The sequence below is a fragment of the Eptesicus fuscus genome, chromosome 20 (assembly GCF_027574615.1).
Source record: "Eptesicus fuscus isolate TK198812 chromosome 20, DD_ASM_mEF_20220401, whole genome shotgun sequence".
Lineage (NCBI taxonomy): Eukaryota > Metazoa > Chordata > Mammalia > Chiroptera > Vespertilionidae > Eptesicus > Eptesicus fuscus.
This window is the reverse complement of record NC_072492.1, coordinates 21,145,537-21,156,662: the sequence shown is the minus strand read 5'-3', so window position 1 is coordinate 21,156,662 and position 11,126 is coordinate 21,145,537.

Sequence of the window (11,126 nt, the reverse complement as noted above, 5' to 3'; positions counted from 1 at the left end):
AAGAAGGACACGCCAGGTTCCGAGGTCCCCAGGTTCTGAGGTCCTGAGGTGAGTTTCAGGAAATGTAACTTAGTGGCTTCATGCACACCAGGAGAGACAGGGACAAGAGAGAGGCTACTGCCATGGTCCCGGCAGGAGGTGACGAGGGCCTGACTATGGAACCACAGAGTCAGCCTTGGAAAAGAAAGAGTTGGGCAGGTGAAATGTTGAATGTGGTAGATGGAGGAGGCGGACCTGTGACCTAAAGTACACAATCCCCTTCCTCAACCCACGTTTTAAGGAGTCAGCTTCCCTGAAACCAGAATGTCCTTCTCCCTATCACTATCCCCCCATCCCCACCCCAGGAGGCCGGAATCATCCATTTCCACGGATGGGCCTTTTTATCTGAATGTCCCCCTAAAGTCTGTGTTCCCTTGCATGGTGTCTGACCAACCTGGGAGGTATCTGACCCATGCGGGGCACAGACAGACCCTGCTCTAAGAAAGCTGATTTCTTACCAATCGAATAAATTTCGCATGCTACTGACCTTCCCAATCCGATGGGGACATGGCTGCTGGGCCCAGCCAGACCAGGCACTGCTTCTGGCAGCCTGAGGGGCTAGGAGACCCTGGCTGGAGGAAGGACATGTGGGCTTTAATTGCGGAACTGGCACTGACCCAGCAGGCTGGGTGTTCTGAGTCTCCGTAGATAAAGTGAGGCTAACCTAGTGTTATCCATAGGAGCCCCATGGGTCCTAGATGTTAAGATCTGGGAGTGTGTCTCTCAGAAAACTTCCATTTCTACCAGCGGGAGCTGGAGAGGAAGAGAGGTGATTCCACCACAGCTTCAAGTCACACTTTCTAAACTGCCCTGATACATCAGTCAGCAGACAATTTCCCGGCAGCGGTGTGTGAAACTCACTGCCCTCATGCCAGGTCCAGCCCCTCCCTGCCTCTCTCCCTCTCCTGCGGTCTATAGCCTTAGTCCCCGGTCAGGAGTCAACCTCTAGTTGCAGTGGATGCCAAGAGGCAAAGGGAGTGGAGTGCGAACCAATGGGCCCTCTAATGCCAGGCAGGTGAGGTGTGGGGTCTGGAAGGAGGGGAGGCCACGAGAAGGGTGGTTGTGTGCTAAAACCCCCAAATAATCTGTCCACACTCCCTTTTCAAGTCACGTCTACTTATTTTGAAGAAATTTGGAATCCAGCTCAGCCTGGGATTCCTTACTCCTTGCATGATGAAATGTGAGCACAAAGCATTGGCCACAGGCCCAGCATGAGGAGAGAATGTTAACTACAGTGTATTTATTTCCTTTGCTGCCAGCAGCCTATTCCAGGAAATCTGGGCTTTTTCTAGCATGCTAAACAGTCTTCCAGCCTCTGCCCGTTGTCAAATTCCAAAGCCACTTCTACACTTTTACTATTTGTTACAGCAGCACCCTACTTATAGTTATACAAATCTGTATTCGTTTTTTATTGTAACTATAACAGGGTATTATAAAATTAATGTCTTTTTTTTAATATATTTTATTAATTTTTTACAGAGAGGAAGAGAGAGGGATAGAGAGTCAGAAACATCGATCAGCTGCCTCTTGCACAACCCCCACCGGGGATGTGCCCACAACCAAGGTACATGCCCTTGACCGGAATCGAACCTGAGACCCTTCAGTCCACAGGCCAACGCTCCATCCACTGAGCCAAACCGGTTTCGGCTAAAATTAATGTCTTAAAGCAACACAAATATATTATCTTAAACTCTGGAGATCAGAAGTCTTTCTGGAGGCTCTAAAACAGAATTCATTTTTTTTTTGCCTTTTCCAATTTATAGAAGCTTCCTGCATTCCTTAGCTCGTGGCCCCCTTCCTCCATCTTCAAAGCCTCATTAAATCCCCCACTTTCTCTCTCTCTCCCTTTCTATGTCTGTCTGTCTCTCTCCTCTACTTCTGTCATCACATCTGGTCTCTGATTCTTACTATCCTTCCTCCATCTTATAAGAACACTAGGGGCCCGGTGCACGAAATTCATGCACTGGGGGTCAGGGGTCCCTCAGCCCAACCTGCCCCCTCTCACATACTGGGAGCCCTCAGGGGATGTCCTACTGACGGCTTAGGCCCATGCCCCACAGGGAGCGTACCTAAGCCGCAGTCTGGCCTCCCTTTGTGGGAGGCAACCAGGCTGGTCAGGGGAAGGCACCAGCCCCATCACCCCGCTGCTGCAGCCACTGTCAGTCACCACAGCCACCAAGGTGTTTTCATCAACACAGACTCCAGTCCCTTCACCAAGAAAAAATGACAACTTTCTTTAGGCATTTTCAAGATGTGTCTTTCATAGGATATGGATTTCTTTATTTTTTATCCTCACCTGAGGGTATGTTTCCATTGACTTTTAGAGAATGTGGAAGAGAAAGGGAAAGACAGAGAGAAACACTTTGATTGGTTGCCTCCTGCATGAGTCCTGATCTGGGCCCCAGCCAGGGAGGAGCCTGCAACCTAGGTACATGCCTTTGATCAGAATCAAACCCAGACCCTGCTGTCTGCAGGCTGAGGCATTATCCACTGAGTCAAACCGGCTAGGGCAGGATATGACATTTCTTAGCCTTCCAGCAGCAGACCTTCATTTTTGTCTCCAGAAGTGTGGTGGAAAAACCCTAGATCACCTTTTTGGATTCTTATTACCCAAGTTACTAAGAATATTACCAGTGGCATACAGGAAGCTTATCCAATATGCAGTCAGAAAAGGTGTTTCCTCTATAGTTCACACCAATGAAGGGCTGGGCCCTGCCCAGGCCTCTCCAGCTCCCTCTGATCACCGGCTCAGCTCCTGCCCAGGCCTGCCCAGACCAAAAGCCTCTTGGGCAGGAGCGGACCCCCAGCTCCCTACAATCAATCGCAGGGGGTCCGCTCCTGCCCAGGCAGAAAGCAGACCCCAAGCTCCCTGCCCAGGTGATCAATCGCAGGGGGTCCGCTGGTGTACCAGGCCGAAGAAACCCCCAGCTCCCTGTAATCGATGGCAGGGGGTCTGCTTGTGCACCAGGCCAAAGGCTCCCGGCGGGGGCCTTTGGCCTGGAGCCAGAGTGGACACCCAGCTTCCCGCTTTCCATGGCAGGGAAGCTGGCCCCGCTTTTGATGGCAGGGGGTCCGCTCACCACGCCCACCATCCAATCAGAGCAAGGAGCTGGGTGTCCGCCATGCTCACCATCCATTGAAAGCCAGGAGCTGGGTGTCCGCTCCAGCTCCAGGCCAAAAGCCTCCGCTGGAGGCTTTTGGCCTGGTGCCAGAGCAGACCCCAGCTCCCTGCAATCCGTCGCAGGGGGTCAGCTCAGGGCGCCCATGTATGCAAATTAACAGCCATCTTGGTCGGGTTTATTTGCATACTCGCACTGATTGGCTGGTGGGCGAGGCTTGGCTGGTGGGCGTGGCTTGGGTGTGGCAAATGTGCAGTCAATTTGCATATTACTGTTTTATTAGGTAGGATTTGTGATTATATTGGGCCTGTCTGGATAATCCAGGATAATCTCAGCATCTCAAGATCCTTAAAATAATTATATCTGCAAAGGTCCCTTTGCCATGTCAGGTAACATATCACAGTTTCCAGGGATAGGACGTGGTCCTTCTTGGGAAGGGGTTACTATTCAGACTACCACAGCTGGGACCAGGAAAAAGTGTACAGTAGGTAGCTGGGCACGTGGCCTAGCCTTTGAGATCTGGTTTGGTATATAAATTTTGAGGTCACCTTGTACAAATCACCTTTCATCAGTGGGCCCTTAGGTTATGGACTTATTTTGAACATCAAGTAGATCCTAAGTTTCCTATACATTAAAGTCACTGGAGTTCCTTCTAAAACATCAGTACCTCCCCAAGGACTATGAATTAGGATGTTGAAATGAATGAAGGCTCCTCTTCCCATTGGTCTATTATATGAGTTCCCCAGGAGATCCATGTGCACAGGTGAGTGTGGGGCCCTATGCTCCCCAATTCTCCCATGTTCAGGTTGCTGGCATTGCTGGCTGGTTCTGCAACCTCTGGCTTGGGCTTTCTTAGTGTCCTTTGTTCTGACCTAGATTTGGTCAATTTACAAGCAGAAGTACAAGGGACTGTGGAGGCCAGAAATTTAGGACCTTGTAGAGTTCAACAATTTAACTGTTTAGCCAACCCAAGCAGTGAGATGGAATATTTTATAAGGTTTTAAACAACAAAATACCCATAAAACCTTCCCAGGCCTCAGGAAGGGAGCAGGTTAGAGTATGGCACTCCCATTCAACCTGGAGCCTCGGCCTCTGAGAGAGGCAGGGGTCCGAGGCAAGGACTACACGTAGGGTTGGACTTCAATGTTTCAGAAAAATCCCAGCAGTCATTTGTTGAGGGCATTATGTTGCCAAGTAAGTTGGAAGCCAAGACTGAAGAAGGCTTTAACTGTTCTACCTGGAGAACAAAGTTCGCATCTTCCATGAACCAGAGACAAGCAACGACAGCCACCAACGAAGGCCAGGCCCACCAAGTTCTGTGTCCAAATTACTCAAGAGAAGCGATGGGCAAGGAGGAGCTGGGCTGAAGGTCGATCTAGGAGCCCTGGACAAGGGAGCTCCTCCCGAGAGCAGGATCAGAGCCCCCACCCCGGGAAGGGGATTTACATAGAAGTATTTCAGAACTGCTATCGTCAGTTGTCAGTCGCTGCTGGCTGTCCCCTGGTGAGGGTAATAACAGTAATTCTCTTGTTCCTATTCCACCAGGCACATGGGTGTGTTGGGGATAAATGGTTCACTTTTTTAAAGTACTATCATTTTTTAGTTGGAAGCTATAAAATTTACTCCTATGTGGCCTTATCTCCTTTTTTAAAACTGTGTAAGCTTTGCCCAGCCGGTATGACTCAATGGTTGAGCATCAACCTATGAATCAGGAAGTTACGGTTCATTCCCAGTCAGGGCACATGCCTGAGTTGCAGGCACAATCCCCAGTAGGGGGCGTGCAGATGGATGATTTTCATCATTGATGTTTCTATCTCTCTCTTCCTCTCATCCCACTTATAATTTACTAACTCATGCATTACTTTCTCTCTGAAATTAATAAAAAATATTTTTTTAAAAATTGTGTAAGTTTTAAAAAACTGTGGTTAAAAAAACCACATAACATAAAATTGATCCTGTTTACCATGTTTAAATGTACAGTTTGGTAATGTGCAGTATTTTAACACTGTTGTGCAATGGATCTCCAGAACTGTTTCATCTTGCTAACTAAACCATTAAACGACAGCTCCCCATGTCCCCATCCTCATGGCCCCTGGCAACCATCATTCTATTTTCTGTTTCTATATATTTGACTGCTTTAGAAACCTCACCTAAGTTGAATTATACCATATTCCTTTTTTTGTTGCTACCTTATATCACTTAGCACAATGCCCTCAAGTGTTATCCATTGTATAGCATGGGACAGAATTTCCTTTCCTTGTAAAGGCTAAATAACATTCCATTGCGTGAATGCACCACAGTTTGCTCATCCATCCATTCATCAATGGACACCAGGTTACTTCCACCTTCTGGCTATTGTGAATAATGCTGCAATGAACACGAATGTGCACATATATTTGCGAGATCCTACTTTCAGTTCTTTTTAATATTTACCCAGAAGTGGGATTGCTAGATCATATGGTAATCCTATTTTTAATTTTTGAGGAACTGCCAGACTCTTTTCCATAGTGGCTGCACTATTTTGCCTCCTATCAACAGGGCACAAGGGTGTCAGTTTCTCTACAACCTCACTAACACTTTTTTTTTTAAATAGTAGCCATCCTGATAGATATGAAGTGATATCCCATTTTAATTTGATTTTCCTTTCCCTAATGATTAGTGAAGTTGCAAAAATAATATAGAGGGTTTTCATGACCCCTTGCTGAGCTTCCCCTAACATTAGCACCCTACTTTCTTTATGTTTTGTAAGATTTATTGCCTCTCTGCTCCACATATCATCTTCAGTATGTGATCCAGGCTGAAGGGCAACCTCACCTGGGACATGCCATCCTCCTGATAAAGAGGGGGAAAGCCACTGTGGAAACATGAGATGACAATGTCTGCACAGAGATAACATGTGTAACTTCTGCTCACAGCCAATTGACCGAAGCTAGACTATTAATGCCACACAGAAGCTGTCCTCACTGGGAGACATGGCCACAATCCCTTGGAGGCCCAGAACATCTCTTATCCTGAGTACCTATAGGACTGCTAGGACCTCACCTCTCTCTTATTTCTGAGATGGTCATCTTCCCTCAAGTCCAATACTCAAGCGCTTCCTGGAAGCCAATCCACTCTCTCATGTTTCAGTTCAGAAGAAACGGGAGAGTCTGGGGACAACTTTTTCAGGAGGCCATCAGCATCACTCTGAATCTGTCTCCAGTATCTTTTTATCCACTGCCACTCCTTGTTTTCTTACTATTAAAAATAATGACAACTAACACTCACTGCAATTGTGTCCTAGACTTCTAGACAGTCTCATCCCACTTACAATTTACTAACTTATTCATTACTTACAAAAATAAGGTGTTTTTATTATCTTTACTTTTATAGATATGGAAACTGAACCACGGGTAGGATGAGTAGCTTCCCCATGGTTGTCCAGCAAAGTGAGCTATGTTACAGTCCTTTTCTTTTTCTTTTATTGTTATTATTTTTAATCCTCATCCAAGGATATGCTTATTGATTTTTAGGGAGAGAGAGAGAGAGAGAGAGAGAGAGAGAGAGAGAGAGAGAGAGAAACATTGATGTGAGAGAGAACATCGATTGGTTGTCTTCTGTATGTGTCCTGACTGAGGATCAACCCTGCAACCTTTTGTTACACGGATACAATCTTTTTCCTAAACATGTCACTCAACTACCTCTTGTTTCCCAAGATTTCTTGGTCCTTGTTCTGCAAATAAAACAATTAGAACAATGTGGCTTTAAGGAGCTTCAGGCCATGAAGTTTGTATCAGGCAAATACAGGATGTGGATAGAGCTTACTTGCTAAATCTGTGCTCATGGCAGATGCTGCATGTCAGTCCAGGCACCATAAACTCAGACCCAAAGCAAGGTCCACAATTCTCCCCAAGAAATCTCTCTTGGCTTCCCTCGCTAGACAAAAGAGTAAGTAGTATCTTAACTCAAGTCCCCTCAAACTCAAAATAGGCCCTGCTAAATGCAATGTGGTACCCTGAGTTGAATCTTAGGAGAGAAAAAGGACATCAGTGAAAGCACTGGTGAAATCCAACTGAAGCCTAGAGTTTGGCTTATAGTAATGTACCAATGTGGGCTCCCTGATTTCAAGAAATGTGCTATGGCTCTGTACGATCTATATGTAAAAAGCCAGCAACCATAATGCTGGAACGACCAGAGACCCAGAACACCATGATCCCTTGCCCAGGCTGGCCCTGCCCCCCAGGGAGGGTTAGGGGCGCCCCTAGGCAACGCTATAGGGTGCGAGTTTGATGAGGGAAAGTCAAAGAAATAAGGGGGAAGGTCTTGCAGGGGTCCTCAAACTTTTTAAACAGGGGGCCAGTTCACCGTCCCTCAGGCCGTTGAAGGGCCAGACTATAGTTTTAAAAAAACTATGAACAAATTCCTATGCACACTGCACATATCTTATTTTGAAGTAAAAAAACAGAACGGCAAAAACACCTGCATGTGGCCCGCGGGCTGTAGTTTGAGGACGCCTGGAAGGGTCTGCGGGGGTGGGGTGGTCGGCCCAGAGTAGGTTTGGAGTGTGCTGGGGAAGGAAGAGGAAGATCCCATTGGAAAACGGCTCGGCACAGTACCTTTCTCAGTGCGAACCGGGACGGCGCCAGCAGGGCCTGAATGGGCGGTTGTTTCATGAGTGCGCTTGGGACCGACATGTTCATGGCAGCAGCAGTACTCCCGAAACTTCACTGATTCCAAATAGTAAACAGCTACCAACGCCAAAACAGAAAAATCCTCTCCAATGAAAGGCCCTGGATGTTGCAGCGGGACTGAAGGAAACACCACTTAAGGAGGAGCTAGAAAAACCGGAAGTATGCGACCAGAGCATTGTGGGATTGTGGAGGACGCCTGGGCGCCGACTGCGCCAACGTGAGCCTGTTACTGTGCTTGTACTAGGTACACAGTCAGCCCCGTAGGCCTCAGTCTCCCCGTATTTGGACGTGACTTCTGGCGGGAAGTTACTTCAATTGAGGTTTGCTGTTCCCTTGCAGCAGGAAGATCAGAATTGAAGGTTTCATTTGTTACCTTGGTTTGAAGCAGAGGAAAATGGGATAGTGACGAATAAGAAACTTTGGGGACAGTGAAGGGCAGTTTGTCCAGACGGTTGAGAGCTAAGAATTAGAGTTTAATTGGGATAGAAATCCTGCTAATAGCACCTGATGCCTGAAATCCGAGCACACTACTTTTAGGTTTTCCAGTTCAAGTTTTTGGAGACTGCCTATTAAAACATTCCTGGTTGGAAAGTGTTTGGATAGAAGCCCATAAGTATTAAGTATTTGCTGTGTTTACCATGCTTAGCTCTCTGTAAGGAATATGGAATAGTGTTAAACGCCTCATGTTCTCAAGGAGCTTGAATTTTAAAATAAAAAATAAAGAAGAAATATAAATCTTAAAAATAAAAAAGAAGAAGCTTGAGTTTTAGGGGTGAAATCAGGCAGGCAGGCAGAGGGGTTAGGGGTGATCAGGCAGGCAGGCAGGCGAGCGGTTAGGAGCCAGCGGCCCGGATTGCTAGAGGGATGTCCCGGATTGCAAGAGGGTGCAGGCCAGGATGAGGGACCCCCGCCCCCGTTCACAAATTTCATGCAACAGGCCTCTAGTGTTAAAAATAAGAAAAATGGATTCCCCAATCTGAGGAACAGAATAAAAAACGAAGATTCCCAGAGACCTATGCAACGCCATCAAGTGTACCATTAAACATGAATGAAAGACCCACAAGAAGAAAAAAAGAGGAAATAACATTTGAAGAAATAATGACTGCCTACTTCCCAAATTTGATGAAAAGCATTATCTTATACATCCAAGAAGATCAACAAACTCAAAGTAGGGTAGACTCAAAGAGATCCACATCAAGATACGTAATAATCAAACAGTCAAAAACTAAGAACAAAGAGAAGATATTGAAAGCAGCAAAAGAGAAGAGATTCATTGCATACTGGGATCCTCAATGAGATTAACAGTTAATTCTCATAAAGAAAACCCATAAAGGTAAAAAAAACAAAATGGAATGGCATGTCATATCCAATATGCTGAAACAAACAAACAAAAGAAGTCAGGCAAAAAATTTACTTCGGACAAAAATACCCTTCAGAAATGAAGATGAAATGAAGACATTCCTGGCCCTCAAAATATCCCAAGCAGAGTCCTTCGGGTAAAAGGAAAGGGCATCAGACAGTAATTCAGACATAAAAGTAAAGATAATCACATACATAAATATAAAAGGCAGTATGCATTTATACTTTTATGTAAACTATTTTTTCTTGCATCTAATTTAAAATGCATATGCATGAAGCAATAATTATAAATCTATGTTGAGGGGAATGCCATGTATACATACATAATTTGTGACCATAACAACTTTAACGTGAGGGAGGGGTTGGAGCTCTATAGGATTCAAGTTTTCATATACTACTGAAATTAAAATTTTATAAATACAAACTAAGTTCGGATAAATTACAATGATAATGGTAATCCTCAGAGCAACCACAAAGAAAATAACTCAAAAATATATGATAGAAGAAAAAAAAAAGAAATAAAATGGTACACTAGAAACTACTATTTATCACCAAAAAAAACACAACAAAACAGTCATGGAGGGGGAGTGAATTCTGTAAGATGATCACATAAGACATCTCTCATATCTCCTCCTCAACAACAACAACCTTGCATCCATCCCGGACAAAGTTTGGGAGATGTGAGATCTAGCCCCATTTGCAGGGGAACTGGAAAGAGACTAGCCCACGCATTCATCAGGTAAAAGGCACGCAGATCCTGTTCCTTGCTGTAGAATTTGCCGTGGCACAAAGATCAGCTCTAGTCCCTCTTGGGTGTGGTCGGGAACCCCTGGAGAACACTGTCGTAGGCAACCATCCACAGGTGAGACAGCCTTTGTAGAAGTCTGTATTTTCAGCAGAGAAAATTCAGCACACCACTGGAGCGAAAACAAACAAGTTTGGGCACATTGGAGAGGATAAAAGGGACAGTTTGACATTACTGACATCTCCCCTCCCCCAGGGGCACAGCTGTGCCAGAAGAGACCTAGAGCAGTGGTCGGCAAACTCATTCGTCAACAGAGCCAAATAACAACAGCACAACGATTGAAATTTCTTTTGAGAGCCAAATTTTTTAAACTTAAACTACATAGGTAGGTACATTGTCATTAACTTAATTAGGGTACTCCTTCAATCGTACTGTATGTGCGCACCCGCACATGGTATTTTGTGGAAGAGCCACACTCAAGGGGCCAAAGAGCCGCATGTGGCTCGAGAGCCTCGGTTTGCCGACCACTGACCTAGAGCATTATTTCTCCTGTAGGGGAAAGTGAAAGTGTGGAGTGAGCTTCCACCATGCCTCAGCTGTGCTGAATGCTACCAAAGAAACCGTTTCTCTCCTGCCCCATCCACAGTACTGAGTTGTGAGCTGCATGACTGGGAGGCAAGAAGAGACTGGTAGAGCAGCAAATAGAACTTTTGAAAGGTACTAAAGAGAGACAGACCTTATTAGCTGCATTGGGAACTTCATCAAGTAACCCACCCACAATCCACTGGAGCGGTCTCCACTTGCAGATCCTGCTAACCAGCCCGCAGATACCCCGAGCATGGCTGGTTCCCTGTGAGTGCTGTCAACAATGGTGAGAGCGAGCTTTGGCATACATCTCGTGAGCATGCACAGAAAGCTGGCCTGAGTCAGTGGCCAGGGAGAGACCACAAATGTCACCTTTAGCTCTGCCCTTGAGAAAGCAAGAGAGGCTGGCCAGCACTGGCCTGGTGTGTTTCGAGATTGAGAGAAGGCATTCAAACTTAAGAGTTCTGCCACAAGAGGGAGCTAGAAGCATGGAGTAGGCGTCTTCATAGACGTTCTGAGAAAGCCTCAAAATCCCTAGCAGGGCTGATGTATTTCTCTCCGGAAGTCAGTCATTAAAGACTGGAGCAGGTAACTTTCACTTCAGATTTA